We start from the raw sequence: 27586 nt of genomic DNA, 5'->3' as shown, positions 1-27586 counted from the left end.
ATCCACCACAAAACAACCCAGGGCAGAACCCAAATCCCTCAGATCCCTCCCACTGACTTCCTGGGCCCTAAAGGGAGACCAACCCCACCCAGGTGGCTAGAGTGAGGGCCTTGGAACGGGAGGTGGTTCCTGACTTGCACCAAGGGTGGAGGGGAGGGAATCTCCCCAACCCCACCCACCCTCTGAAGCAGGCAGTTCTGGTCCCTCGGGCAGCTCCTCACCCAGCCCAGGTCCGGAGCAACTCGGGAAGCCACTGCCTAAACCCACAGGCCTGGCTCAGCCAAGAGGCTAAAACAAGGCAAGCTGGCCCCAACCTGCAATAAGAATTGCTCTAGGGGATGACTCCCCGTGCCTCTCTCCCACCCTGCAGACCCTGGTCTGGCCAATGCGCACTGGGCACCTGTCCAGGGCCTGCTCCGCCCTCCATGGACCAAACCCCTGGTTTCCAGGCCCTGGCAGCTTCCTCCAGGGAGCCCCTGACTCTGCTGCCAACACCACTTCACCCGGGGAACAGGGCCCTGCCCCATCCTTCAATCTGAGAGATTAACCAAGAGGACAGAGGACAAGGGCAAAAGCTGGGATGACTCAGATGTGAGTGAAGGACCCCACATCAGGTTGAAGGGAGACACTTAAATGAGGCCTTCAGAGCCTGGTTAGGTGTCCTAGTGGACGCACTCAGGGACCCTTGCTCAGCAGCAGGGAGATAAGCATCCACCTTCCCTAGCATGTGGGGAGTCTGGTCCAGGGCAGAGTGCCAACACCTGTCAGGGTTCCGAGGCTTCCTGCACCCCAAGCTTTCCAGTCTCTGAGCACCTTATCTGATTCAAAGCACTCTGCATTGTTCAGAGGCTTCCCTTCAGGAACTTCATCTTCCTCCTCCAGGAACTGGACACTTCTCTGTGGTTAGAATCTGAGGCTCAGAGGTTAAGAGACTTGCTCAGGGTCATACTGCAGCTAGGAACACGGTCAAGAGTGGAAGTCAATTAGGGGACATTTTTAAAGACCTGGGATTCCTCAGTGTCCCACTAATACTTGCTCAGACTCTCAACCATCCCCCGACAGGGAAAGAACACTCCTGGTGGAGAAAGAGGGCTCCAAACACCCGGGAGCCTGAGAAAGGCCTTCTGAAGCTCAAGGAGGCAGGGAGAGCAAGGTGGGGCTTCCCCATTCGGGGAAGTAGCTGGTTCTTCCTAAGTAGCTGGTTCATCTGCAGGCCCTCTGGTGTACAAAGCACTTGTGCAGTTTTCTCATACAGTTTTTGTAATAACCTTGTCAAATAGGTATATCTGTGGCTATTTGGTAGAATTGAAACCCAAGCCTTGCACACACTAGCCAGGTGCTCTGCCACTGAGCTACACTCCTAGTCCACACCAGCTGGTACTTTATGGAGCATGGAAACGCTACACTTCAGTAAAGGGCTGCCCTGTGACAACACAGTTCTCTTCCTGTGCTGTGGGTCCATCGATGTAATACAGCAGAACTCTCTGTCTTCATCGTGGAAACCAACCCAAAGTCTCTCTCACCACCTCTCCCTCTCCCCAAGATGCCCAGGAAGGAAGAAGGTAGAAGGGTGAGCCCTGCAATGGACTTGGGGTTGGACTACAGGTCCCAAACTCACCTAGAGTCACACAGCAAGGTGACGCCAGCTTCTGTATGAACCAAGATGTCACGTCCCAGCCCCCATCCTGTACTGTATATGCGTACCAACATGCCTTGGCCAAGGGTGTATCTGCTGTAGAGGTCTTAGTCACTCTTCTTTCTTTCTTTCTTTCTTTCTTTTTTAGTACTGGGGCTGAACCTATGGCCTTGCACAGACTAGATAAGCATTCAATCACTGACCTATACCCCTAATCCTATTTTACTTTAAGACAAGATCTCACTAAATTCAAGGCCTAGGCTGGCCTCGAACTTTTTTTTTTTTTTACTTTCAGCCAAAACTTATTTTATTTATTTTTTTCAAAGTTTTATTGATAAACAGCAATGAGACAGTTTCAAATCAAATCGGAAGTACAGTTTCAACAAATAATACACTGCATATATTCTTCTTAGTGGTTAATTGCTGTACAAGATGTGGACTTGTGATCCTATTTACAAACACCATTAGAACAAATCATTCTATTCATTAAGAGAAGGCAACTATATATCTATCCTAACCACTTTGAATACACAGATACAAAATGGACATTCATCAGTATACACCATTTTTTCTGTTCCGTTATTGAATATTATAGGTGTGTAAACTCAGCAATGGCCTCGAACTTGAACTCTTCCTGCCTCAGCCTCCTGAGTAGCTAAGATACAGACGTGCAGTATCTTGCCCTGCTTCTTTGTCAATCCTGATTTAAGTAGCCAGTTGGTACAACCTTCCTGAGGCTGCCACTCCAGGATGTCACTCTGAAGCATGCTAACTGCTGAACCATGTCAAGTGGCCTACTAAAAACATAGACCTCTCTGGCCCCATTGGACACACTAGACACTGTCTTTGCCTCCAGCCCTAGGTTTGCTAATCATCTATTGGTTGGCAACAGCATCTTCATCTCCCTAACTCCTTTCTACCTTTCTCTCCTTGATCTTTATGAGTTTTTTAAGTTTCTTTTTTTAAAAAATATAGGCCGGGCTTGGTGGTGTACACCTGTAATCCCAGCACTTGAGAGGCTGAGGCAGGAGGATTGCTTTGAGTTTGGGGTCAGTCTTGGCTACAAAGTGAGTTCAAGGCCAGCCTGAGCTGCATAATGAAAACCTATCTAAAAATAAAAAAAAAAAAAAAAATTGCAGTGGCACCTGCCTTTTATCCCAGGACTCTAAGAGGCTTGCGTCTGGCCTGGCAACTTAGTGGCTTTGCACTCAGGCCTTATCTCAGAATAAAAAAATGAAAAGGACCAGAGATGTAGCTCAGTGCAAAGGCTCCGAGTTCAAGTCCCACTATCACAAAAACAAGTGAAAATTTTGAAATAAATAAGTAAAAGTAAAACTCTACTTTGCTTGCACTCACCCCTGTCTATGTAGGAGAATGAAGGCAGGAAAGCCTCACAGTTCTTTCTGGGCAGAGGCCAGTATGAAAGATCAAATCCAGAGAAGGAGCCAGCCTCTCTGCTGTGAGGTTTATAGGGGCTTGATTTAGGGCACAGCACATCTCCACTCAGAAAGCCTGACCTTGAGCCGAGCCTGTGGAAAGGCCACTTCAAAGGTACGTGTTGGCTGCTTATCTTCTCCACCTCAAGTGGGGCCCAGGCATGCAGAGGAAGGAGGGAGCTTCCCAACAGCTACCCAGGAGTTGCAAGCCCTCTCACCTCTCTGATCCGTCGTCCGGGTTCAGATCTCTGCACCTCACCCAGGCTGGCTCCACACAATTTCAAGGCACAGCCTGGGGGCATCAACAGCTTTATTTCTTTTCTAAAACCACACAGGCCTTTTGTCTCTATTTTGGATTCCATTGGACTGAACTAGGGGCTGACTAGGGACCAATTCCTTAGGGTGTAGGAAAATGCTTATAACAGTATTAGGTAGGAGAAAGACTAAATGAAAAGTTCAATAGTTGATATGTTTTGTCTAAAACAATGTATACACTAAGACAAGTGTGGCAGCTTGCACCCTGGTCCCAACTACTCAGTAGCCTAAGGCAAGAGGACCACGTGACCAGGTCAAGGCCAGCCTAGCGACACAGCGATCCCATCTGTTTCACACAAAACATGTATGTGAGAATAAAAGAAAAGGCACTAACATCTTCAAAACATTAGATCTTTTTTTTTTTTTTTTTTTTGTATTTTGCTCACGGTCTCACTACTAGATCAGACTCATAGTGACCTGCCTTTTTACAGCCTCCCAAGAGCTGGGATTACAGGCACGCCACCACGCCCAGTCTCAACTGCCGCCTCATCGTGCCTGGAACGGGCCAGCAGGGCAGGCCCAGGGATTGAACCCCTGGCCCCTGCACCTGCTTGCAGGTGCTTTAATCCACTGAGCTATTTGGCCAGCCCTAATTGGTTTCTGTTTTGGGTTGTTGTTTTTTGTTTGTTTGTTTTTTGGTGGAACCCGGGTTTTGAACTCAGGTCCTTATTCTACCAAGCCATTTCCCCGGCCCTGGTATATCTCTTGACGCATGGCTTTTATTTTTCTTTCTGTTTTTCCCTAGCTTTCTAGGATGACCTTGAGTAGAAGCAGCAAAGAGCTCAAACTCCAGAGCCTGAGAGAAATGGTTTGAATTCCACATACTTCACTTAGTAACTGTGAGAACTTGGATAAAGTATTTTATTTCTCTGAGCCTTGGTCTATCTGTCTGTCTATCTGTCTCTCTCTCTCTCTCTTTCTCTTTCTTTTTTGAAAAGGAGAATAGGAATGACACCTTCCTTGTAGGGTTGTCATGAGGCAGAAATGAGGTCATGCAATTTTAGCATCTTACTTGGTGGCTGATACATAGTATAAGTGCTTAAGAAATGTTAATTATTTGTATGTGTTATTTTTGCACACAAGAAAAGTAAATATCTTTTTTTTTTTTTTCAGAACCGGGGATTGAGCTCAGGCCCTTATGTTTGCCAGTCAAGCACTTATTCTACTGAGCTATCTCCCCAGCCCCAGGAAAAGTAAATATCCTTTAAAAAAATAAAGAACAACTTTGCTAAAAATTCAGGATGTGCATTACAAGATACTTACTTACAAAACAACAAAAACCAAGTTTCCAGAAAATTCAGCGTCTCTGAAAGAACTAGAAAGGCCATAAAGCAAACTGGGCTTTAGATGCTGTCAACGTTCATAGAAAAATGCTAGAAGGGAAGGGTGGCAATCAGGGCGTCATGACCCTGAGAAATACAAACTGATGAAAGAAAATTTTATATAATATATCTCCTTGGAATTAAATTCAGGGCCTTAGGAACACTAAGTGTGTGATCTCCAAATGAATTGAGCACACAGGCTTAGAGTTTTGAAGAAAACAAACCCCACAAAACTGGCTAGATGAGACCACAGAATAACTGATCAAACTACAACATAACAAATGTAAGAAAAGCATACAAATCAGAAAATAGGAGAGCAGGGCATGTAGTTGGGTGAGCAGGGGGTGTTCTGGGTGTGTAGGGTATTAGAGTGGCCTGGGGCTCAGACAGGATGGCTAGGGAGCTAGGCAGAGAACAGCCTGGTTTATACTGGGGTAGAAGCTAGCCCCAAGTTAGACACAGGTCTTTGGGGATGCTGGGTGTTGTTGGCCATCCCAGAGAGCTCTAAAAAGAATCTGTTTACAGCAACAGGTACCCACGAGAAGCTGAGCGAGTGACCAGGACAATGCACATGTCACTAATCCAAGCAGAGCTGGGATCTTGGATCTCCTCACTGGAAGTGGTTTGACCTTTCAACAGAACAGCCTGCTCTGTTTTGTGCCAAAGACAACCAAGGCTGGACACAGGAAAGGAAGGAATTACCACCCTGGCCAAGTTTCTCAATGAAGCCAGAGTCCACAGGTCCAGCATGGGGGATCGTGACTGCAAGGAGTTATGAAGAGGAGGCCTGCAGGGACCTCCCAAGTCCCAGCATAGGTCTGAGAAAGGACTGACCACTAAAAAGTTGCTTCCTCAGACAAGGGTCCAGTAACTGCACAGCCAATCCCAAAACAAAGTCTCCTATGACACTGACCAATATTTCTTTTCATACCCCAGTAGTCACCAACTTCCTAGGAAGTCTCTCCCAGTTTCTGCCACAAAAAGCCAGCTGGGCAAGTGAGTGATCATCCCATCCCAGGTACCCTTCCATCTGCTGTTTGAAGTTTTATAAATAGCCAGAAATCAGGCAGATAACAAAAATGAGTAAGGCAGGCTGAACATTAGGCAATGGGAGGCACAGAAGAAACTGCCCACCCATCTGAATGGGATAACAGTTACTTAGCTCCCGCTGACCGTTGCCATGGAAAAAAGGTAGGCTGATATCGTCAGGGCTTCTGGTTTTGGGAAAGTAGCAAGAAATTTGGATTTCTATGTGAAATCTTCTTTTAAATTTCAGTAACCAACTATAATTAATCTGCAGGGTTGTTTGGGTAGGAGGAAGCAGAGAATTTTAGAGTTGAAATGTCTTTGAAGTACATTTAGCCTAAACTATTCATCTGACACATGCACAAATTGAAGAGTAGAAAGGTTCAGTGAGCTCCCAAAGGTAATAGAGCAACTTAAATGGCCCAAATCCCAGGCCTCCTAACTTCCAGTCTAGAACTCGTTCCTCTAGGCCACTCTCCCTTAGAAAGACTTTTACTCAGGCATAAACAGAGATGGTAAACTACTGTACTGTAGTCTTGGCTCAATTCTAGAAAAAGAAAAATTCTTTTTCTTGTTGATTCTTTCATCCACCCACCCATCCATCTACTCATCCACCCACCCACAAACCCACCAACCCACCCATCCACCTACATACCCACCTATCCATCCAACTATCCCTTCACCCACCCAAACATCCACACACCCAACTATCCACTCACCCACTCATCCATCCACCAACCCACCCACCCAAACATCCATCCACTCAACCATCCACCTACCTACCCACCCATCCACCCAAGGATGCTTTACAGATCATCGTGCTAGCCAAAAATGGTGCCAACACGGGTACAAAGAGATCACTAAGCGTCACACCTTGTCTCGAGCTCAAAGGGCTTGCTGAAATGCTGCACCCAGCAACCATGCTGCTGTAGCCTGTTGTCCACATGAACTCTCCACTAATAGTTACACTCTCTCTTGTGTGTGTAAGTCACTTCTTATGAAAGCCTCTGCTGATGGTGGGAGCTACACATGAGAAACTAGGAGTTGGGAGTGTCTTCCATTCTAAGAGAACCTGGAGCACTTCAGTGAGCCATAGGAAGCAAGACTGTGCTGAATGCCAACTCCCTTCCAGCATGGGGAAGGCAAAAGTTCATGTATGATCTTGGCCCAGCAGCCCTTCATACCAGCCAAAGTCTCTGTGTGGGTGTGTACTGGGAGATTCCAGCCTGGGACTCTCCTGCCTGCTTATCCGGCAGTCTGTCCAATCCAGTGGCAGCCGCAGCTGACCTGTGTGGCCAAATACTCATGGCTCCCTCTGGCCACTACAGCTACAAGGTAAGAAGAGCATCGTATCAGCCAATATCTTCCTGTCAACAACAGATTTCCCATTAATGGCTCTTAACAATATCTAATCCCAAGGAGAAAATGGCAAAGCCCTAGAGTCTGTACCAAGAGGATAAAGCAGCATAACCCCTCACTCAGAAATGATGGTACTCCCAGGCCACCCCTGCAGGTGCTATGCTGAAGACCAGGGCCTCAGGATTTTCAGTTACTAGAAGATAATGGGCTATGACCATCTTACAAGTGCACTGAGTCTGGCCGGGGAGATGGCTCAGTGGAATAAACCTTCCCTGGCAAGCGCAAGGGCCTGAGTTCAATCCCCAATTCCGCAAAAAAAAAAAAAAAAAAAAATGCACTGAAAGGTCAGCAGGGAACAGGTGGGCAGGCTGATACCAGGATTAACAGAGAAGGCAGGGAAAGATGGAGGAAGATGGGAAACAAAAATTTTAATTGGCCCATGGTCACCAGTTGGCCAGACAGACTGAACCTGGTTCCACATGACTTTCCCTAAACCTGTGCTCTTCTATTACCCCAACTGCTAGGACTGAGAAGGCTGACTGGGTGCTTTGGGACACAGGGAACTGCTGTAGAAAAACGCCCTGGAAGGGTTTCAGGATTTGGTAAATTGACCCTGGGGGCTGAAAGCTCAGAGGACATTACAATTTTTATCTCGACCAATAAAGGACCTCAGTATTCTACTTCCTTACCCCATTAAATGGATTTTCCAGAGTTAGGGAAATTTCCCTGCACCTGCTTCCTTCACGGGGCTAAGTGACCTTGGTCAGATCTACAAAACAGGAAACAGAGAGATCTGGGGTCACACTTTCCTTTAGACTTTTCCACATTGAAGGACACCTCACATAAAACTAGACTTTGAGTAATGCTTAGTGAAATAAATCACAAACACTCAAATATTACATGGCTTATCTTATATGGAAAATCTAAAGTAGTCTTTTATTTATGTATTTGGTACAGAGTCTCACTATGCAGCTCAGACTCATAGTGATCCTCCTGTCTCAGCCTGCTCAGTGCTGGGATTACAGGCATGGGCAACCATGCCTGGTTTTGGTGGCCAGCACGGGTTCCAGGGCTGGCACAGCATGTGGTACTGGTTATCGAACCTGGGTGCTTGCACTTGCCAGGCAGGTGCTTAAGACCACTGAGTTATCTACTCAGCCCATAACTTTTTTTTTTCTTTTCTTTTTCTTTTTCCTTTTTTTTGGCAGAACTGGGGATTGAATTCCCTTGCGCTTGTCAGGGAAGCACTTATTCCACTAAGCCATCTCCCTGGCCCCTATAACTAATTTAAAGAGTAAAATAAAAGATCTTTTGCAAAATGGAAGAGGACAAAGAGCTGGAGGAAAGAGATAAAGAGAGGGAAGTAAAAAAAATTATGTACATTCACCAACCCCCCACAATGAATGTGATCATTATGCACCACAGATGTGTACTAATAAAAACTTTAAAATATTAAAACAAAAACAAAAAGAGACTTATGGGGCTGGGCAGATGGCTCATTGGAATAAGCGCTTCCCTGGCAAGCGCAAGGGCCTGAGTTCAATCCCTGGTTCTGCAAAAAAAAAAAAAAAAAAAACAGACTTGGGGCCAGGGAGATAACTCAGTGGAATAAGCACTTGCCTGGCAAGTGCAAGGTTCTGAGTTCGATCCCTGGTACTACAAAAAAAAAAAAAAAAAAAGACTTGGGGATGCTATTCTTCAAGACCTATAAAGCTAACTTTTACCATGACTTTGGGGAGCCCAAAGTGTACAAGTTATCACAGCAAAATCCACTCAACAATTTTATGGCACTTACTATGTGCCAGGGCTATTCTAAGAGCTTGAATATATCAGTGAACAAAAAAGATTAAAATCTTTGCCCTCATGGAAGATATATTCTTGGAGAATCAAGACAAAAGGTAAAATCATCTTTTGTTTTCTTTTTCCAGTAATTGAACCCAGGGCCTTTGCACTGAGCTATATCACTAGCCCTTTTATTTATTTGTTTAGCTTGTTGTTGTGTTTTGAGACAGGGTCTCAAACCTGGCCTCAAACTCCCAGCAATTGAGTGCTGGTATTTCAGGCATGCACTATACTACTACCCCCGCCCCTTGAGACAGGGTCTCCTTAAGTTGCCAAGTTGCCCGGCCTGGGCTCAAATTCCCGCCTCAGCCTTCCAGAGAACTGGGATGACAGGTTTGCCGGAGGCATTACTGCACCAATATGCCTGCACAGCGGGCAGGCATGGATCAAGTATCAGTCCAAACCCTAACACTGCACAAGAACGTACCACACTGAGCATTAGCTTTCTCAGCTGTGAAATAAGGACAGTAGCAGGTGACTATGTTGGGGTGCTGAAAAATCAGAGGTACTGAATATAAAAGCCTGGACATAGCAGTGTTCAAAAATTATAACATTTTTCCAGGCTGAACCCAGAGCTTCTAGAACAGCTTGGGTATTCTTGTTTAGGAGCTACTAGGGCAATGGATGCCCTACAGATAGTTTGATGCGCTGGGGGTGTTCTTGAACTTGAATCTACCTAAGGTCAAGGCATTTCCCAACTGAAGATATCTGCCCCTCTTGGCTCCTGTGGAAGGCACAGGCCTGGGTGGCCATGATTGATTGGCCCCACCCTGCTCCAGGAGGCCACAGATAATTGCAGCAGGAGTAGCTATCCCGTCTAAGCTGAAACCTGCATCTGGCAGTATCTGAACTGAGAGCGAGGTGACTGCCTGGACAGCCAGCAGGAGGGCCGCTGGACCTGGAGGCCCAGCCTGCCGTGGCAAGGGTCCTGTGCACGTAGAAGACACTGAAACCCGGCCTCCAGGGAAGGGCGAGCTCCAGCCCTCTGGGGCTTGCACTGCCACACCCAAGTCCTGTGAAATCTCCCTGTAATCGTCTTATAAAACCCCCTTGTACTTTTCCCTTCTGCTCTTTTGAGTGAGCTGCTATTCTTACAGTCAGATGATCTCTAAGACAAACCGTGTACCTGACTCAGAAGGTGGTTGTTGTGACATAATGTGAAAGGAGCTGGCATTTAGTCGACATTCAATAAGCGCTGTCAAATCGCTCCACGTTCTTGTCAGTCAGTCAGCAATAGAAAGAGGAAATCCATAAATAGGCTAGACTAAGGTTTCTTCTCAACCTTTTGTTTTATGAATACCTTTATTAATCTGTAAAATGAAGATGACTAGTAGTGACTTCTTTATTGGCTGGGAATATTCTATGAGAGGATCCAAATTCAATGCCAAGCATATGCTAACAAATGTTGCCTTGCATTGTTACAAATACTGCTGTCATTGTTATTTAAGGTCCAAGTGTTGTCTGAGGTCTTGGTCTGGGCCAGAAGACAGAGAAAGGGGATACAGGGAGTGGGGCCGGGGGTTGGGCAGTGGAGCAAAGGGTCCAGAATGCAGTGGGGGAACAAGAATAATAAGCTTCACATAAGCTGGATGCAATGGTGCATGTGTGAAATCACAGCTACTCAGAAGGCTGAGGCAGTTATCTTTGTTGGCTTGTTGCCGTTGTTGCTGTTCCACCGCCATGAACTGCTGCTCTCTGCCATGTGCCCCTCTGCCTTGGAGCCTGCTGAATATGGACTGAAACCTCCTGTAACTGTGAGCTAAATGAACCTTTCCTTCCTTCATTTTGGGTGTAGGGTGTTTGTTCCAGCAATGAGAAGAGTAACAGACAGAATCTGGTATCAAAGTGGGGTCACTGCTGTGGCTAAACCTCACCATGTGGATTACAAGTTTTGGGGAATGGCTTATGGGAAGAGATAAGAAATGTTTGGAGAGGTCATCTACTTGTGAAGAGCTGGCAAAATCTTTGGCTGTTCTGTAGGAGGCATTCCAGTCAGATCACAGACCAGAAGTCTGACTGAAAGCCTGCCTATAAAATCCAGGCTGGGGAGGTTTCTGCTGGGAAGAAGGACTGCATTGGTTGTTAGACTCCAGATGACTTATATTATGGCTTGGCTTAAACACTGTCTGAATTTTGCTCATGTCCAGAGACTTTGCCTGAGATTGAATTTAAGCATGGTGGACTGATTAATCTTTCAAAAGATATTTCAAAGCAGCCAAATGTTGGGGCAGTGGCATGGCTGTTACTGGGGGCATTTAGCCAGATTTATGTTGACAATCAAGAACAAAGAGCCCAGCAGGATGATTTAAAATGTTGTGAGCTTGGCCAGAAAGGAAGCACCAAGAAAGCTGTGAAATGCATGCAAAGACAGAGCTGAGAGGATCTCCACGGCCAAGAAGGAAGTAGAGAGTGGAATTGATGGCATCACAGAAGGCAGCAGGTCTCCACCCTTCGCAGTCTCAGAACTGCAAAAGTCAGGGACTTTCCTTGAGGAGAAAGCTACTGAGCCCCATGTTCCAGAATGGTGGCAGTGGCCACACCAGGTTCCAGAATGGCGCCAGCATGGACAATTTATTCCTCAGAATCAGGGTCAGAGTGTTCATCAATCCAGGCACTTAATCCCTACATTCAAGGAAGAAGGAATCCTGGCTATAGCTCCAGCTGGCAGAGGACCTTGGCATCATCCATGTGACATTGGTTTTAGGCACATTCAGCATGTTTGTTTTTTTTTTAATTTTTATTTATTTATTTATTTATGTGTATTTATGTGTGTGTGTGTGTGTGTGTGTGTGTGTGTCCAGCTCAGCCCACCAGGGGGCGGGCTGGCTGGCATGTGGTGCTGGGGGATTGAACCGCGGTCCCTGTGCTTCGCTAAGCTTGTTCCAAGTAGGTGCTTTAGACCACTGAGCCATCTCACCAGCCCCTTTAGGCACATTCAGAATGCAGGAGTTGTGAGGCTAAGACGGCCTCCACCTCGATTTCAGAAGAAGGCCTGGGAGGCCAGGCGGTGTGCCCCTGAGAGGGGAGTGTGTGAAGCTGTGAGTGAGAAGCCTATCCAGTGGAAACCCCAAAAGTATGGAAAAGCCAGAAATGTGGATCGTCTAAAGGAAACTGCAAAGAGGAAGCAAGCCTGGCTTAAGAGAGAACCCATGGGAGCTACCACCAAGAGTGCCACAGGGGCAGAGCCACGTAAGGCCTTTGGAGCTCACAACTCAGCACAGACTGCTTCAGGTGTTCCAGTTGGAATTATGGGATTTAATGTTCACCCTGGTGGATTTTGGACTTCTGCTAGTCCCAGTGTTTTGTATTCCCTATTGTTTGCAACTTTTGGAATGGTAATGTTTATCTTGTGCCTTTGAATGTTGGATGTATTTAACTTTTCTTTTGTACAGGGGCCCACAGCTAACAGTTTGCCTTGGATCTTGTAGGAGACTTGGGACTTGGACTTTTCGGCAATGCTGAACTGTTGGGACTTTGGCAACTCTTAGAGATGGACTAAAATGTCTTTTGCACAAAGGGATGTGCATGAGACTTCTGGGGTCAAGGGGTGGAATGTTATGGTTTGTGTCTAGTTGTCCCCCCAAAGCATCATACAGTCATGGGCCAGAGACTTGTAGAGTTTGTGATTAACTCATGATCCACCGGGATTATGTGTGATCCAAGGCTGGGATTATGGGTCTTCGTATTGCTGGGATTATGGGTGTGAGTACTTCCCCAAGCCTGGGGCAGAAAGCCTGAACATAATATAAGAGAGACAGAGAGACAGACTTTCTCTCTGTAGCCTTTGCTCTCTGTGGCTGTTGTTGGCCTGTTGCCATTGTTGCTAGTCTGCCGCCATAAACTGCTGCTCTCTGCCACGTGCCCCTCTGCCATGGAGCCAGCTGAATAAGGACTGAAACCTCCATTAACTGTGAGCTAAATAAACCTTTCCTTCCTAAAAAAAAAAAAAAAAAGAAAGTAGATAGATGACACAATTCAAAAATAAATACATACAATCCTTAAGATAAATGTACAGTTCTAGCAGGTACAAATGTAAAGGTACCTTTACAGAGGCACAGGTGGAATCCATTGGTCAAGAGTGAAAGAATCATTGAAAGAAGTCAGGATTAATACATGCTCAAATGGCTCAGTGGAACAAGTGCTTCCCTGGCAAGCGCAAGAGTCTGAGTTCAATCCTCTGTTCCGCCAAAAAAAAAAAAAAAAAAAATAATAATAATAATAATAATAATAATAAATAATACATGCTCAGTTTAAAAAAAAAGAAGGCTGAGGCAGGAGGATGTCAAGTTTGAGGCCAGTCTGGGGAACCTGATGAAAAGCAGTCTCCAAAGAGGAGGGGTTGCTGGGGAGCAGCTCAGGGCTACAACATTCGCCTAGCACTCCTGAAGCCCAAGTTCAATCCCCACAACTGAAAAAGGTGGGGGGAGGGGAGGCTTCACGTATATCTAGATCTTTAGCATTTATGTGGTGCTTTTATGTGTGACATCTCATTCATCTGTCACAGCTTTGTAGGGCACAAAAAGGAAAGGTGATATTATATACACACTTGATGGAAGGGAGAATCAATAAACATGCATCATCCATGCCAGCCAAAGCTCAAACCCTGCCTTTAGTCCACACCACCTCTGAAAGTAGGCTACAGGGGCTGAGTGAGCAGTGCTGGAAGAGAAACTGAGCAGGAGTTTCTGCAAGCCTGTCTTTTTTTTTTTTTTTCGGGGGGGGGGGAGGGTGATACCAAGAATTGAACTCAGAACCTTGCACTTGCCAGTCAGGTGCTGGCCACTGAGCTATATCTCTGGCACTGTTTTGTTGCTGTTTGTTTGTTTTTGCAGGCACCATCTGGATCCTTTCTGAGCCCTCAGGAATATCCAGCCATGATGTGTCAGGCCCACTCACTCAACAATGCCTTACCTTCCTTAAGTCAGGGGCTAAAGGTACTCTCTGGGGACACAGGCAGGCCTTGCTGTGTGCAACAGGACCTCAGGTCAGCAAAACCTTCCTTGAGCTAAAAGGTCAAGGCCCTCCCTATCTCCTGGATACTGTTTCCCCCTAAACCTGAACATTGCTGCTGGTGTGTATGGCCTGCACTTGCTTTATGTTTGCTGAATGAATAAATGAAGGTATAAAATGAATCAGCAAATGAATGACAGAGTGTCTGGCGATAAAAATCAGCCTGTGCTGTCACAGGAGAATGGCTATGCCCTGTTCACTCTGAGACCCCAAATCAGAGCTCAGTGCCAATCTGTCTTGATCAGCTGCCAAGAAAGATGCAGAAATGCAAGCACTTCCCCTCCCTCCCTCCTCGTTTCCTCTGACCTCTCTGAGGAGCCTGAGGAAAGGGCAGGGCCAGGATACCCAGGTGGGAACTGCCCACCTCCTTCCAGATTGTGCAACTGCCCTGCTGCTCCCACTGTCTGCAGCAGTCTCAGGCAGTGAAGGTGACGACGGTGGCGCCAGGAGCGCTTCCTTCTTTGCAATTTCTTAATTGTGAACGACCTCGATTCTACTAACCACAGCCCAGTAGCTTTCTGGCTTCCAGCATCTTTCTTGCAAAGTTCTCCTAGCCCGTGACCTCACAGCACCACGCATCACCCTCAAGGGAGTGCTTGCCCTTATTTGCGGAGAGACATGGGGTACCCAGGAGGCTGGGTGACAATGTGAGTCATGCAGTGATGCGCTGGTGGGGCTGAGGGCCCCAAGGCACACGTGGAGTGGCAGGAACTGGCTTCAGCACGGGCTTTCCCTCAGAGGAGCTCTGTGTCTTTGGGCAAGTTGCTGGCTTTCCGTTTTTTCTCTTGCGAAGAAAGAATTTAGATCATTTCTCCAACTCTGTCCATCTCCTGTGCTCAGCCCCAAGCCTGGTGACCGACCTCCCCAGCCAAGGTCAGAAAGCCCCCAGAAGTCTGGGCGCCAGCCACACCCGTCCTCAGATCCTAACAGATGTCCTACAAGTGCTTCCTATGAAGAAGGCTGCAGTACAGACAGCAGGGCGCAAACATCAAAAACCATCCTAACGGCCTGTGCACGCCAGGAGAGCAGGTAGTCAGCAGGCCAATGCCGAGACCAGCTGCCATCCTACCCACGACTGCAGCGCTGCCTCAGACAGGGCTGGACATGGTCCAGCGGGTGGGAACAGACAGCCTCCCTCACCTTCCAGAGCACCTGGCTCTTCCTCCCAGCCTCCCCTCTGCTCTAAATATCCTTTCTTCTCCTTCAAATCCTGTCTGGCAAGGAGTCAACAGGGCATTGCAACCAACCGCATTCTTGGTTCCTCCAGGAATAACCCAGTTGAGGTCTGCCAAATTCTAGTTTCCCCATCCTCATAAACACCTCTTCGACTCCCAGCCTTTGCATCTGGAGCTACCAGTCACGGCTTGGCCATTCTTACTGCTGGATGAGTTTCCCAGTGGGAGTTGCTGTGCTTGTCCACCACTAGATAGGGAACAAAACATTAGGTGTTTCCTGAAAGTTACCTTCAGTCTCAGCAGCCAAAATGTGAAGCTTGGCATACTAGGCACAGGACCAGTCTCCAATGGATGGCACCACCCTGTCCACCCATGGGGAGCTTCGCTGGCCAATCCAGGTGGGCACTAATGCAAATATGTGAACAGGGGCTTGGTCAACATGTCTATCTCCAGGGTCAGCTTTACCCAGTTTCTCCTAACCCAGCCCACAGTTCAGAAGAAGCTTAACTTATTCAGCCCATAGCACCGGCTTTAATCCCTGATTTCCAACAAAAATTAGACGTTTTTTACTCTTAGTGCATGTTGGTTAGTATCTCTAGGCTAAGCCATACAAAATGAACTTCCATAGGTCAAAAGTGGCTGCACGGTGACAATTTCATATGGTTCAATTGAGTAACTATTTGGGAATCATATTTCCCAGAACAGAGTGAACTCCCTGAAGGCCTGGGCTTCTCTAACTCTAGCCAGTTATTTTGCTTTGTCTTTCTGCCTTAGGACCCAGCAGACCAATGGCCTGTGAAGACTAAGTACTTTCTACAAAGTTCCAAGCAGGTAGAAATAGGAACATAAAAACCATTCTCCTCCCAGTCCTCAGGATGGCTGTCCAAAGCAGATTCGTTTTGGTCTCTCCTTGCTTCCGGTCATCCTGGGTCGAATCATGCTAAAACACTATGGTTTGAAAAAGAATTTGGTTTGGGCGTTTAGAGTTTTACTCTTTTATCTCCCATAGAGCAGGGTCTTTCATCAGAAGTGACTGCGTGGGTAGGACAGGTCTTGTTACAAGAGATAGTGGGGGAGATGCAGGCCCAGACTTCACTGCGCAGTCAGGTCATTTATTGGCAAGAGCGCAGATCACTAGTGCAGACTCCCACTGGTACCCTACAGCCCACTGGAACAAAGGCCTCCATGTCTGGTCCCTTCCCAACTTCCCACCCCACTACCAGGCTCCCTGGCAAGACAGAGGGGACTGAGGAAGTGACAGACAGCCCTCTCCTACTTGAGTCGCGAGTCAAGCTGGGCCTAGCCCCAGGGGTCTTGGAGTGGACAGAGAGGGATGAGCTGCCCTGGAAACCCAAGCTCTCTCTCAAGCCAGGGCCCCCATGGGAGGCAGGGGTGGTGGCTCTGTGATTTGGGTCACTGACTATGCAGCCAGGGGGCTCCTGGACAGCTGTGCTTAGCCCAGGCAAGAAGAGGCTGCCAGCGTACAGAGTCATACAGCCATGTTCCCTCACATCACTAGAAAACTCCACAGGAACATGGAGGTCAGTCAGCAACAACACTTGAGTCCCAGGTTTCCTCCACTAGCCACAATGCAGTGGGGAAATGCCCACCATCCTGCGCCCCACACTGCCAAGGCCCAGTTGGCCCGCTCATCACTCAGTGCCACAGGAAGGGGGCTGCACAAGGAACACCCCTGTGTCTCTGTGCTCCAAGGGGACTCTCGGCACCTGGCCCCAGGAAAGATGCTTCTGCTGGTCAGGGCTTTGGGAGACAGGTGGGAGGAACCCAGGAATCTTGGAGTCTCTCCTAGTGCTGACTGTTCTATCTCAGTATGTTAAAAATTTTAACCTGCAATGTTGAAAAAAAAAAATGGCACAATAAACAAATACAGATCCTTCAGTTAGATTCACCAACTATTAACACTACTCTCTTTGGGCACATACACATGTGTACACACACACACACACACACACACACACACACACACACACAGAGCTTTCCTGAATCATTTGCAACCAATGTGCCCAAAGACTTTTGGACACTGAAGACTTTTATGTACCTTCAATCAGGCATGGTGGTACACACCTATAATCCCACCAACCTGGGAGCTGAGGCAGGAGGATCACCAGTTTGAGCCTAACTTGGGCACTTTACTGAGATATGGACTCAAAATAAAGAACAGAACAGGCTGAAGATGTAGCTCAGTGCAAAGGCCCTGAGTTTGAGCCCCAGTACTGATGGGAGAGTGGAGGAGCACCTCTGTATATTCTAAAAAGAAAGATATTACTCTATAAAACCACATTACTATTATCACACCTAAAAACCTTAGCAATAATTACAAATTATCTAATACCTACATTAAAATTTTCCTGGCTAGGGATATAATTCAACGGCAGAATACCTGGGACATGGGACCCTGGCTTCAATCTCCAAGACCCCAAAAGAACAATACATAAACTTTCTCACTTGTCCCTAAATGTCTTTACAATCTTTCTCCCCCAAGTACCAATTTAAAAATTTTTACATTGTACTTAGCTAGAACTCTGAATGTCTCTGCAGTTTCTCTTAATCTAGTCTGGCTTCTGCCTCCTACCTTTTGCCTGCAACACATAATTTTTGTTATTTATGACATTTTTGGAGAGTCTTAGCTGTTGTTTAGAATGGCTCAAGTCCTGAATTTGTCTTTTGTGTCTCTGTAATTAGGAAAGACAAATACTTCTCATGAGAACCCAGACAGTGAAGCTGAACTTCTTGCTGTAGGGATAAGGAGGTTCTAAGGGTGGGTAGTCCCACTACTGCTGATGTTCAGCTAGGGCTTGGTTAAGTGGCAGGTACTAGATCTCCCTACTGCAAAGAGAAATCTTTCCTACCTAACGGGCAATGTGTGAGCTGATACACCGGTCTCCCTTCCAAAATACATTCCCGAAGTAGAGGAAATTAGGAGGCAGGCGCCCTGGGGGTGACAAGGGGTTACCGTGCTGGATCCTCCTGAACAGGACTCCTGAAAAGCGCTCACGCTGTCTGTCCCTGTCTCTGTGTTTGTCTGTGTCTGTGTCTGTGTCTGTGTCTGTGTCTGTGTCTGTGTCTGTGTCTGTGTGTGTGTGTGTGTGTCTGTCTGTCTGTCTGTCTGTCCCCCCCCCCCCACCATGTGAGCGTACACACAGGAGAAAGCTCATTGGCAAGCAGAGCCCTCACCACCAGTCACCAGATCTGCTGGTACCTTGTTTTTTGGGGTTTTTTTTTTGCAGAACTGGGGATTAAACTCAGGCCCTTGCGCTTGCCAGGGAAGTGCTTATTCTCCTGAGCTATCTCCCCAGCCCTGGTACCTTGGTTTTGGACTTTAAGCCTCCAAACTACAAAAACTACATTTCAGTTGCTTAAGCCAGCTGACCATGATGTGCGCCACCCCACCTTTCAGCCCACAATCTTCCATCCATTCACGAGCATCACTTGAAGCAGCTACCATAAGGAGGCTGTAAAATGGATAATTCAAGGTTCTGCCAAGGGGCTAGAAGAATGCGGAGATGTGCACCAAGACACACAGTGTTGAAGAATAAATTTCTGTGACCTACTGAAGAGCAAAGTGACTACAGTTAATAGTGTAGAGTATTTCAAAACTGCTGAGAGCAAATTCATTCGTTCATTTTTGAGATAGGGCCTTATGCACAATTCAGGCTGGCCATGAACTCACTTTGTAGCCCAGGCTGGCCTCAAACTCAAAGTGATCCTCCCGCCTCAGCCTCCCAAGTGCTGAAACTACAGGTATGCAACACCACACCTGAAGGAAGAGTGGATTTTAAATGTTCACACCAGGGCCGAGTATATAGCTCAGCAGCCCAGCACCTGCTTGGCAAGCATGAGGCCATGAGTTTGATTCCCAGTACCAAAAAAAAAAAAAGTTCACATCATGTACAAAAAAATAAAGATAAATACGTGATGGAAATGTTGATTATCTTAATTATTCTAGAATGTATACATAAAACAGCATATAGTATATTCCTTAAGCATATGTAAACTATGTGCCAATTAAGTTTTTAATTTTTAAAAAGTTCTATTACTTCTGCCTTTGATTAGTCGGCACTTCTTTTTTTTTTTTTTTTTTTCTGGGCAGAACCGGGCATTGAACTCAGAACCTTGTGCTTGCCTGGGAAACGCTTATTCTACTGAGCCATCTCCCCAGCCCCAGAACTTCTATTAAGTTTCTCCTCTCTGCTCCTGCTAGGCCCTGTTAACTGTCAGCCTGGACTTATGAAATCAGTCTGTCCGTCTCTCTTTCTGTGCTAGGGATTGAACCCCAGGTCTCTACACTGAGCCACACCCTCAGCCTTTTTGTTTTTACTTCTGAGACAGGGTCTCTGTACTTTGCTACGTTGCCAGCTGGACTCAAACTTGCCACTCTCCAGCCTCTCCTGTACAGCTGGCTACAAGCTGTCACCTTTGCTGATGGCTCAGGGCGCCTCACATCTGCCTGGTGGGCCCCGTTGTGCCTGCCCTGCAACCTTAGACAGGAACACCTTGTAGCCTTCGGCACTTACATGGTTTCCTTGTACTTTTCCAGTTTCAGATGTGAAATCTGCCATTTTCCAAGAAAACCTAGTTTCTTTAGAGAAAAGAAGCACTTGGAAATCAAAGTCCAGGCATTAGGTATAATACTGCTTCTAGATCCTTCCGTAGATTGATCTAGAGAGATATACAAGGAACCAAAGGTTGCTTCCTCCCCTCCTCTACTCCAGCTTCTCTTCTTCTATAGCAAGATCCTGACTTTGAAAATATAACTTGCAATGTGGTTACTGCCTTGACTCAGCCTACAGCAGCAGAACATGCCTTCCAAGTATGACACCACCCATATACTGATAAAGTTCTTTGCACAGTTTTTTAAATCCTTAGACTATACATTCCACTAAGAACACAGACTCCGGCTGGGGGTTACATTTGTAATCCTAGCAGTTGTGAAGCTGAGGCAGGTGAATTGTCCTGAGTTTGGGCCCCGCCTGGGTTACACGGTGAGTTCAAGGCTGGTCTGAACTACACGGTGAGACCGTGTCTCAAAACAACAACGATAAAAGAATATAGACTTGGAAATCTAGGCTTGGTAATGCACCCTTTGAATCTCAGCACGCCAGAAGGCAGAAGGGCAGCAAGTTTGAGCTTAGCTAGGACAATTTAGATCCTATTACAAAGACAAACAAAAAAGGGTGTGGATGCAGCTCAGCGTGTATGTGCCGGTACGCATGAGTCCCTGGGTTCAATCCCCAAGGCTGCAAAAAATTTTTAAATTAAAAAAAGAATACACTCAGTATTATGATTAAAAATTACTTGAATTCTTTCCTTCATAATCATATTGTTATTCAGTTAGTCATTGCTTCTGGGGCTGTCAGCTTTAGGGTTGGTTTTTCTTTCATGTTTAATTTTTAATGCATGTGAATAATTTAATCCAAACTGTCTGAAAAAGTATAACCCAAAACTACTCATTCTCATCTTCCTCCACCATGTTTTTATCTACTTTCTATGGGAAACCATTTTAATTGATTTAATCCTCTTTCCTATGTATGTATGTACATATGTATATCTGCAAAAACTCTTAATTTTCCTCTCTTACCCCAAAAGTGGCACACTACATGCATCTCCTGCATCTTGCTTTCTTCACTTAATAATGTATCTAGAAGTCATGTCAGTTTATAGGCTCCTGCTCACTTTCTTGGCTGTACAATACTCCACTTAGCATTGTTCATTCAACCAGGCTCTTAAAGACAGGCATTTAGATAGTTTCCAATGATTTCCTATTACACATCTGACTTCAAAAACCATTTTATGAAAGCTCCAAAGGTGGTATTGCAGGCCTGTGATCCCAGCACTTGGGAGGCTAAGGCAGGAGGACTGCTGTGAGTTTGAGGACAGCCTGGGTTATACAGTGAGTTCAAGACTAGCCCAAGTTACATGAGACCCTATTTCAAAAAAAACCAACTATCAAAAAAAAAAAAAAAAAAGGGGGGGGGGGGGCCGGGGAGATGGCTCAGTGGAATAAGTGCTTGCCTGGCAAGCACAAGGACCTGAGTTCAATCCCTGGTTCCACAAAAAAAAAAAAAAAAAAAACTATCTTGTGGAGCCAGACAGGAAGTCACTCACAAGTAATTCCCACACTTGGGAGGTTGAGGGAGGAGGCATGCAAGTTTAAGGCCAGCCTGGGTTACATGGAGAGTTCAAGGCTGCCATGAAGTATGGCAGGAGACAATGTCTCAAAACATCAAAAAGAAAAAAGAATCACTTTTTTTATATGTGAGAAGATGTATGGTTGGGAGAAATTTCAAGAAGAATGCGTGCACACAGTGAGTTAACACTGCATATGGGGTCATACGGGTCTGCCCGGCACTGATTCTGCAAGTTAGATGGACCTTGCTATGAGGTATCTTGGGCTGAATTACCTTGAACAGAGCTGTGAGTTCTTAACTTTGCTAGCAATAAACATACTACCCAAAGCAGGGTGCAGTGGTGCACATCTGTAATCCTGGCCCTCAGGAGGCCAACGCTGAAGGATTCCAGATTCAAGGCCACGCTGGGCTACATAGTGACACCCTGTCTCAAAAAGAAGAGAGAGACAGACAGACAGACAGAGACAGAGACAGAGACAGAGACAGAAACAGAGAGAAAATAGGAGGGACCCAACCCAAAACCTCCACTCCCCACCCTAACTGGTAGCATGAGGGAAACAGGAAAGGTCCAAGCCCCCTCTAATTCTTCCCTGAATTGGGTATGAAACGTGGGAAGCCAAACCAGAGAAGGTGGGGCTGAAAGCCAGAGGAGCTGGAGCCACAAGAGGCAGAGGCAGAAGAGGAGGGAAACCCAAACTCCAAAGCCAGGTTCCATCCTTCATCCCCTCCACTCTCCAGCCCGGCTCACATAGCCCAGATCTCTACGCTCCTCCCTGCCAGGAGCCGCTGGCCCAGCTGTAACTAGTTCCTGCCTGGTTTCCCTCCACTGCCCCAGGTTCAGGTGGGCTGAACGCAGGATGGACTTAAGAGTGGAGGCAGAAACAGATGTTTCTGTGTCAAAATCTGTAGAGGAAATAAATCAGTGCAGCAAGACCAGTTCACACAAGTGAAGAGGAAAGAGGAGACAAAGAGATGCAGGCAAAGGAAGCAGAGCACAGGACATTCCGCGGTGCCCCTTTGGACTCCAGCCCCAGGGCCTGCTGGACTCTGGAGACCTACAGAAAAGGGAAATGACAGTCATCCTGGAAAACTGTACGGAGGTGCCTCACAAAAATGGAAAAAGGGCTGGAGGTGTCACTCAGTGGTAGTGTTTGCTTGGTCATGTATGAGGCCTTCAGTCCCACCTCCAGCAACACACACACACACGCATGCATGTACACACACTTAGGAACAGGAATACCATGATCCACCAATCCTACTGCTGGGTATATATTCAAAGGAAATAAAATCAGCATGTGTCAGTGCTCCCACATGTGCTGCAGCACTATTCACAACAGCCAAGAGAACAGAAACCGCCTAAGTGTCCACCAATTGGTGAATGCATCAAGACAACGCAGTATACAGACATGCCAGAATACTAACCAGCCATAAGAAAAGGAATCTTGGGCCGGGGAGATGGCTCAGTAGGATAAGCGCTTGACTGGCAAACGCAAGGATCTGAGTTCAACCCCCGGTTCCACCAAAAAAAAAAAAAAAAAAAGAAAGAAAGAAAGAAAAGGAATCTTGTCCCTTGGGATACAGGGAAAGAACCAGAGGTCATTATGCTAATTATGATAACCAGGCACAGAAAGACAAGTACCACAGGACCTTACCCCTACATGTAATCTGAAAAAGTTAATCATAGATGTTGAGAGCAGAATAGTGGTTACTGGCGAGAGGCTGGTGAGAGTGGAAGGGCTGAGCAGAGATAGAGATTGATGGAGGGTTACTGCTTTTTTTTTGGGGGGGGGGTTTACTGCTTTATGATTAGACAAGAGAAATAAGTTCGGGTGTGCGGTGGGACAGTAGGGCTGCTATGGGCAATGCGCTAAATATTTCAAAAAAGCTAGAAAGGAGTCTAAGTGTTTTCACCTCAAAGAAATGACACATTTGAGAAGACAGATACATTTATCCTGGCTTGAATATTGCACAGCCTATACATACATCAAAACACACATGCACCCGTGTGGACATTTAAAAAACATAAAAGTTTAAAATATAGCTTATAAAATATGTATTGAAAAAGAAATGGGGGGGTTGATGCACACCTGTAATCCCAGCACTGGGGACACTGAAAACAGGAGGGTCACTGTGAGCCCAAACTGTGTAGTGAGACCCTGTAACAAATACATTAAAAAAAAAAAAAGAAAGAAAAAGAAATGAGAAACTGACAGGAGAAAAGCTGTCTCTCTAGTTAGAGGGAGCCCTGCAAGCAAAGCCCTGGGCAGTAGGAGCTGGTGGGGAGCCCCTGGGAGCCAAAGTGCCCCCATGAGAGGCAGCCTGGAAGAACAGAGGCAGTGGGATTTCCCCGCAAGGTCAAAGGTTCTTTCCAGGGGATCGAGAAACAAAACATTCCCAATCTCCCTGCAAAGCTAGGTGGGTCTGGAATGTTCTACCTGAGATGGGCAGGGTTGACCCTCCATTGGGTGGCTGGGTCCAAGGTCAAGAGCACTAAGAGAAAAGAGGTCCGTGAGGGTCACTGCAAGTAGCAGCTCATTGGATAGTTTTGGGGAGAGGGGAGGCCTGAGTTGCTAACAGGTGACAGCTGGGGCACAAGCTGCTGCACTGAGCACTCCATTCCCTTTTTCTCAGGACCTTCTAGACAGTGAGGCTTCCCAATAGCCTTGCCCCACAGCCCAGTCTCCCACACCCCACCTCCCTTCTTCCAGCACCCACACTTGGGGCACATGCTAACTGCACTACTTCTGTCCCCCACCTGGGTGCTCTCATTGTGACTTTCATCTGACATCAGAAACTGCAGTGATCTGACAAATGTGACTCAGCCCCTTGATCCAGCAGTATCTGAGGAGTAGGCTTCCCACTGCACAGAGGTCAACTGGAGACCAGGAGATGAGCTAAGAACCCCTCCTGTCCCCCTCAACCAGGCTGATAACTCTTCTGTTCCTTCTACAGTGCCCCTTCCTCTACAGTATGCTCTGACCAAGTGGCTCTAATGCCTCCGTGCTGGGTGCTGGGAGTCCTATGCTCCTTCAGCCTGACCTTGATCCAGGGACACAGAGGAGGGACAGACAGCGGGAGAGGAGTGAGGCTCGGCAGGGCCAGAGGCAAGAAGCCTGGATTTCTCAGCACTAAGTGCTTTCTCTACTGAGTACTCAGACTAAGGCAGGGCAAAAGGGTGGAGCAGAGCAGGGCAAGAGGCTGACAATGGGTGGGGCCCGCTCTGTTGGAGCAGAAGAGGCCTCCCATGTGCAGCAACTGCCATCCTGCCTCACAGGGCTGGAGCCTTGGGGAGCAGATTCTCCCGGCAGCCCAAGACCCAGGGCTCCAGGTCATGGAGCAGGTGCTTTTCTTCCCTTGGCTTTGAAGAGTGGCTCAGAATCTACCCCTAGTCAGGGTGCTGGACAAGTGAAGGATGGCTGCAGGAATGGTAGGATTGTGTGTGCCCAGGAAGGGGGCAGTGTGAAGGGTGGAGCTGTGTGATCTCAGGGTGTTACCTCTCTTTGAGATGGTGGTGAGGGGGACTGGGGCTCCCTAGGAGGAGCCAACAAAAGCATTTTTCCCTCCCCACAGAACAAGGGCACTGATCCTTTCAGACCTTGCCCACTTAGAGAAGGTCACATTTCCTTCCTGATCAGAATACAGGTAGGGGAGAGCTGTCTGGTCTGCAAGTGCAGCCCTGCCAGTCACAAAGTACTTCAAGATGAAAACTGGTTCCTGTTGCTTCGCTGGGTCCTTTTCAAGCTCTCCCCAAGTCTGAGCTCTTCCGCAGGTTCTCAGCCAAGCCTTTCCCCTTCCTCGAAGCAAACCAGCTGGACTACAGGCAGTTTTTTCTCTTTCCCAGCCTCACTCCTACAGATCTGTCTGCTCCAGGTCTGGGACCCACCTCCCTGGTCACCTTTTCCAAGCTGCCACCACCCCAAGCACAGTGGGAAACCCAGATCACCAGCCACCCAACCCAAGTGTTGCCTCTCCTACCCCCCTCCCCCTCCAATCCATCCTCACCTGACCCTGACCCCATGGCCTGTCCCAGCCAGGAATACCTGGTCTCTTCCCTTCCAAGTTAGAAGGATCTGTGGCCCAGGGGGCTGCAGGATGGGCCTCCAAATAGGGGAAACCAGGAGCAGAGGTACCCGGGAGTGAGGTGGGGGCTCAGGGATGGAGGGAAGGCTCTGAAGACTCCAGCCAGGAACCCCAACCTGAGGGAACACTGAGGGAAGGGGAGGAGGAGAAGGATGAAGAGGAGGAGGAGGACGACAGGGAGGAGGAGGTCTACGAAGAGGAGCAGGAGGTGGCGCGATAGAAAAAGATTTTGTTCTCCCTCCCTCCCTCCCCATCCTCCGGTCCCTTCCCAGCAGCAGCAGCAGCAGCAGCAGCAAGAGCGGCAGCAGAGTGCCCGCCGATTTCTTCATCTGACATCCCCCACCCCCACCCCCGCAGGCCAGTAGGCGCCCGCATCACATCTGCAAGTTACAGTAAGTCCGGCAGGAACGCCTCGGAGGGAGGCACCTCCCACTCCTCTCCCAGGAAGCGGCCGGCCTCTCCAGCGCCCCAAGACCCCGGCTGGAAAAGAGTGGCGGGCAACCTCAGCGAGATGGGAGGGCGGGAGGCTGGGCTCGCCTCGCGGAAGGATGCCAGCCGGCCTCCGCCTCTAAGAGCGCGCCAGGGGTGACAGGGCGCCAGGGAGGGCGCGCGGGAGGCAGGAGGACAATCCCTGCCTCAATTTCCGTCCCTTCAACAAGCCCCTCAGGGACGCTCTCTCAAGGATGTTTGAACCCCCCGGCCTGGGCCCTACAATCTCCAGCCTTAAACCTGAAAACTTTTCAACTTTGCCCCTTCCTCTGCCTCCCCTTGGGGAGCAGAGAGGCTGGGGCGGTGCCCTCGAAGACACTCGTACAGTTGGTTCTGGCCGCTTACACACGCTCAGACAACAGCAGTGCGAGGGAACTCCCAGCTTTTTCCACAGCTAATTATAGACGTGAAAGTCTGAAGATGTTTTGCAAGCGGCAGAGGGAAACTGCTGAGGTTTCTCTGCAAAGCCGGAGAAATTTAATTTGTGCCTCGTGTCCCCACCCCGAACGGCTCCCAGGCGACCCCTACCCATCTCCCCAGGCCCGGCAGCCCTCCTTCCAGTCCAGGATTGAACACCCCCCCTCCGCCCCTCTTGTCTCTCCTCCGGCTTTCGAGAAAGGGAACAGACGCGGAAAATATTTTTGCAACAGTTTTCCATTCTGCGTCTCTTTCCCAAGCCTAGGGGGAGGGCGGGAACGGATGGGAGGGAAATAAATGCTTTTTCCAATAGCTCAATCTGGGTGTGAAAAGGACAGTCCCCCCAATTTCCCTGCACCAACCTTCCGCCCAGGAATGACAAGAACCAGGAAAAGAAAAGAATAGCACTTGTTTGATTACGCGGCTCTTCAGGACTAAAGATGGGAAAGAAAGGTAGCCTACGACACAGCTACGCACACACAAACACACACAAGGTCCTTCAAACCCAGCCACCAAGGATTCGCCAGGAAGGGGCAATTCGTAGAGTTTTAGAAAGCAATGAGAGGAAAGAGAAACAAAGTTTGCATCTCGCGCTTCGGCTCGCTCCCCGCAAGCCTACCTGTGCTTCTAGCAGAGCTCGGGGTCTCCGCGGGCGGGACGGTCCCTCGGGGTCCCCATGGACTGGGCGGTGGGACGAGCACCCCGCCTCCCTGAGCGGCCCCCGGGCTGGAGCTGCGGGCGGGCGCGCTCACGGTGCCGCCGCCGCGGGGCGTGGGCCGCGTCTCCTCGCGGCTCTTTCAATGAGCAGGACCTGCCCGGACCGAGACGGGAGCGGGGAGCTGGGCCAGGCCCGGATGCCGCTCGCTCTCTCCGGAGGGATGGCTCCCCGGGAAGTTCGCGCCCCCTCCCCACCCCCAGCCCTAGAAGCTCTCAGTGGCAGAGCTTTCTTAAGAAAATGCTTGTCATGGCAACAGCTCCAGCCAACTCTGGCCAGACTGGGGCTCCCCTGCTCTCCCCAGCCGTGCGGGAGGAGAAAGGGGTGGAGCCAGGCGGCGCAGGGGTGGGGCTTGGCACCGGGCCAGATCATTACTCTACTGTTAAGGTGGCCCGGCTCCTCCGCTGCGGCTGTTTCCTGGTGTCTTAAGGGGGAATGGCGAGAGGAAGGGGAGGAATCCGCTGCAGTTTCGGGTTTCCTCCCGCCCTTGCTATTATTTGAAAGGAAAGTAGAGAAAGGGTGTGTGCTGGGGCGCGGGTGGAGGTGGGGAGGTATGTGGGCGGCGGTCTTCAACCGTTGGCGCTGGTATGGAAATAAAGGAAGCGCTTGCAGACT

General features: G+C 48.2%; 1 protein-coding gene across 4 annotated transcripts in view; it reads right to left on the bottom strand.

The window, feature by feature from the left end:
• Positions 1-26957, bottom strand: part of Atp2b4 (ATPase plasma membrane Ca2+ transporting 4) — a 102657-nt gene extending 75700 nt beyond the window's left edge. For all 4 annotated transcript variants that reach the window (XM_004625384.2, XM_023708153.1, XM_023708143.1 and 1 more), the window contains exon 1: positions 26876-26957. The gene's annotated coding sequence lies outside the window, so the exon portion shown is untranslated. The remainder of the gene's footprint in view (positions 1-26875) is intronic.
• Positions 26958-27586: the final 629 nt, after the last annotated feature.

The sequence above is a fragment of the Octodon degus genome, unplaced genomic scaffold (assembly GCF_000260255.1).
Source record: "Octodon degus isolate 3935 unplaced genomic scaffold, OctDeg1.0 scaffold00009, whole genome shotgun sequence".
Lineage (NCBI taxonomy): Eukaryota > Metazoa > Chordata > Mammalia > Rodentia > Octodontidae > Octodon > Octodon degus.
This window is presented reverse-complemented; position numbering and strand designations above follow the sequence as displayed.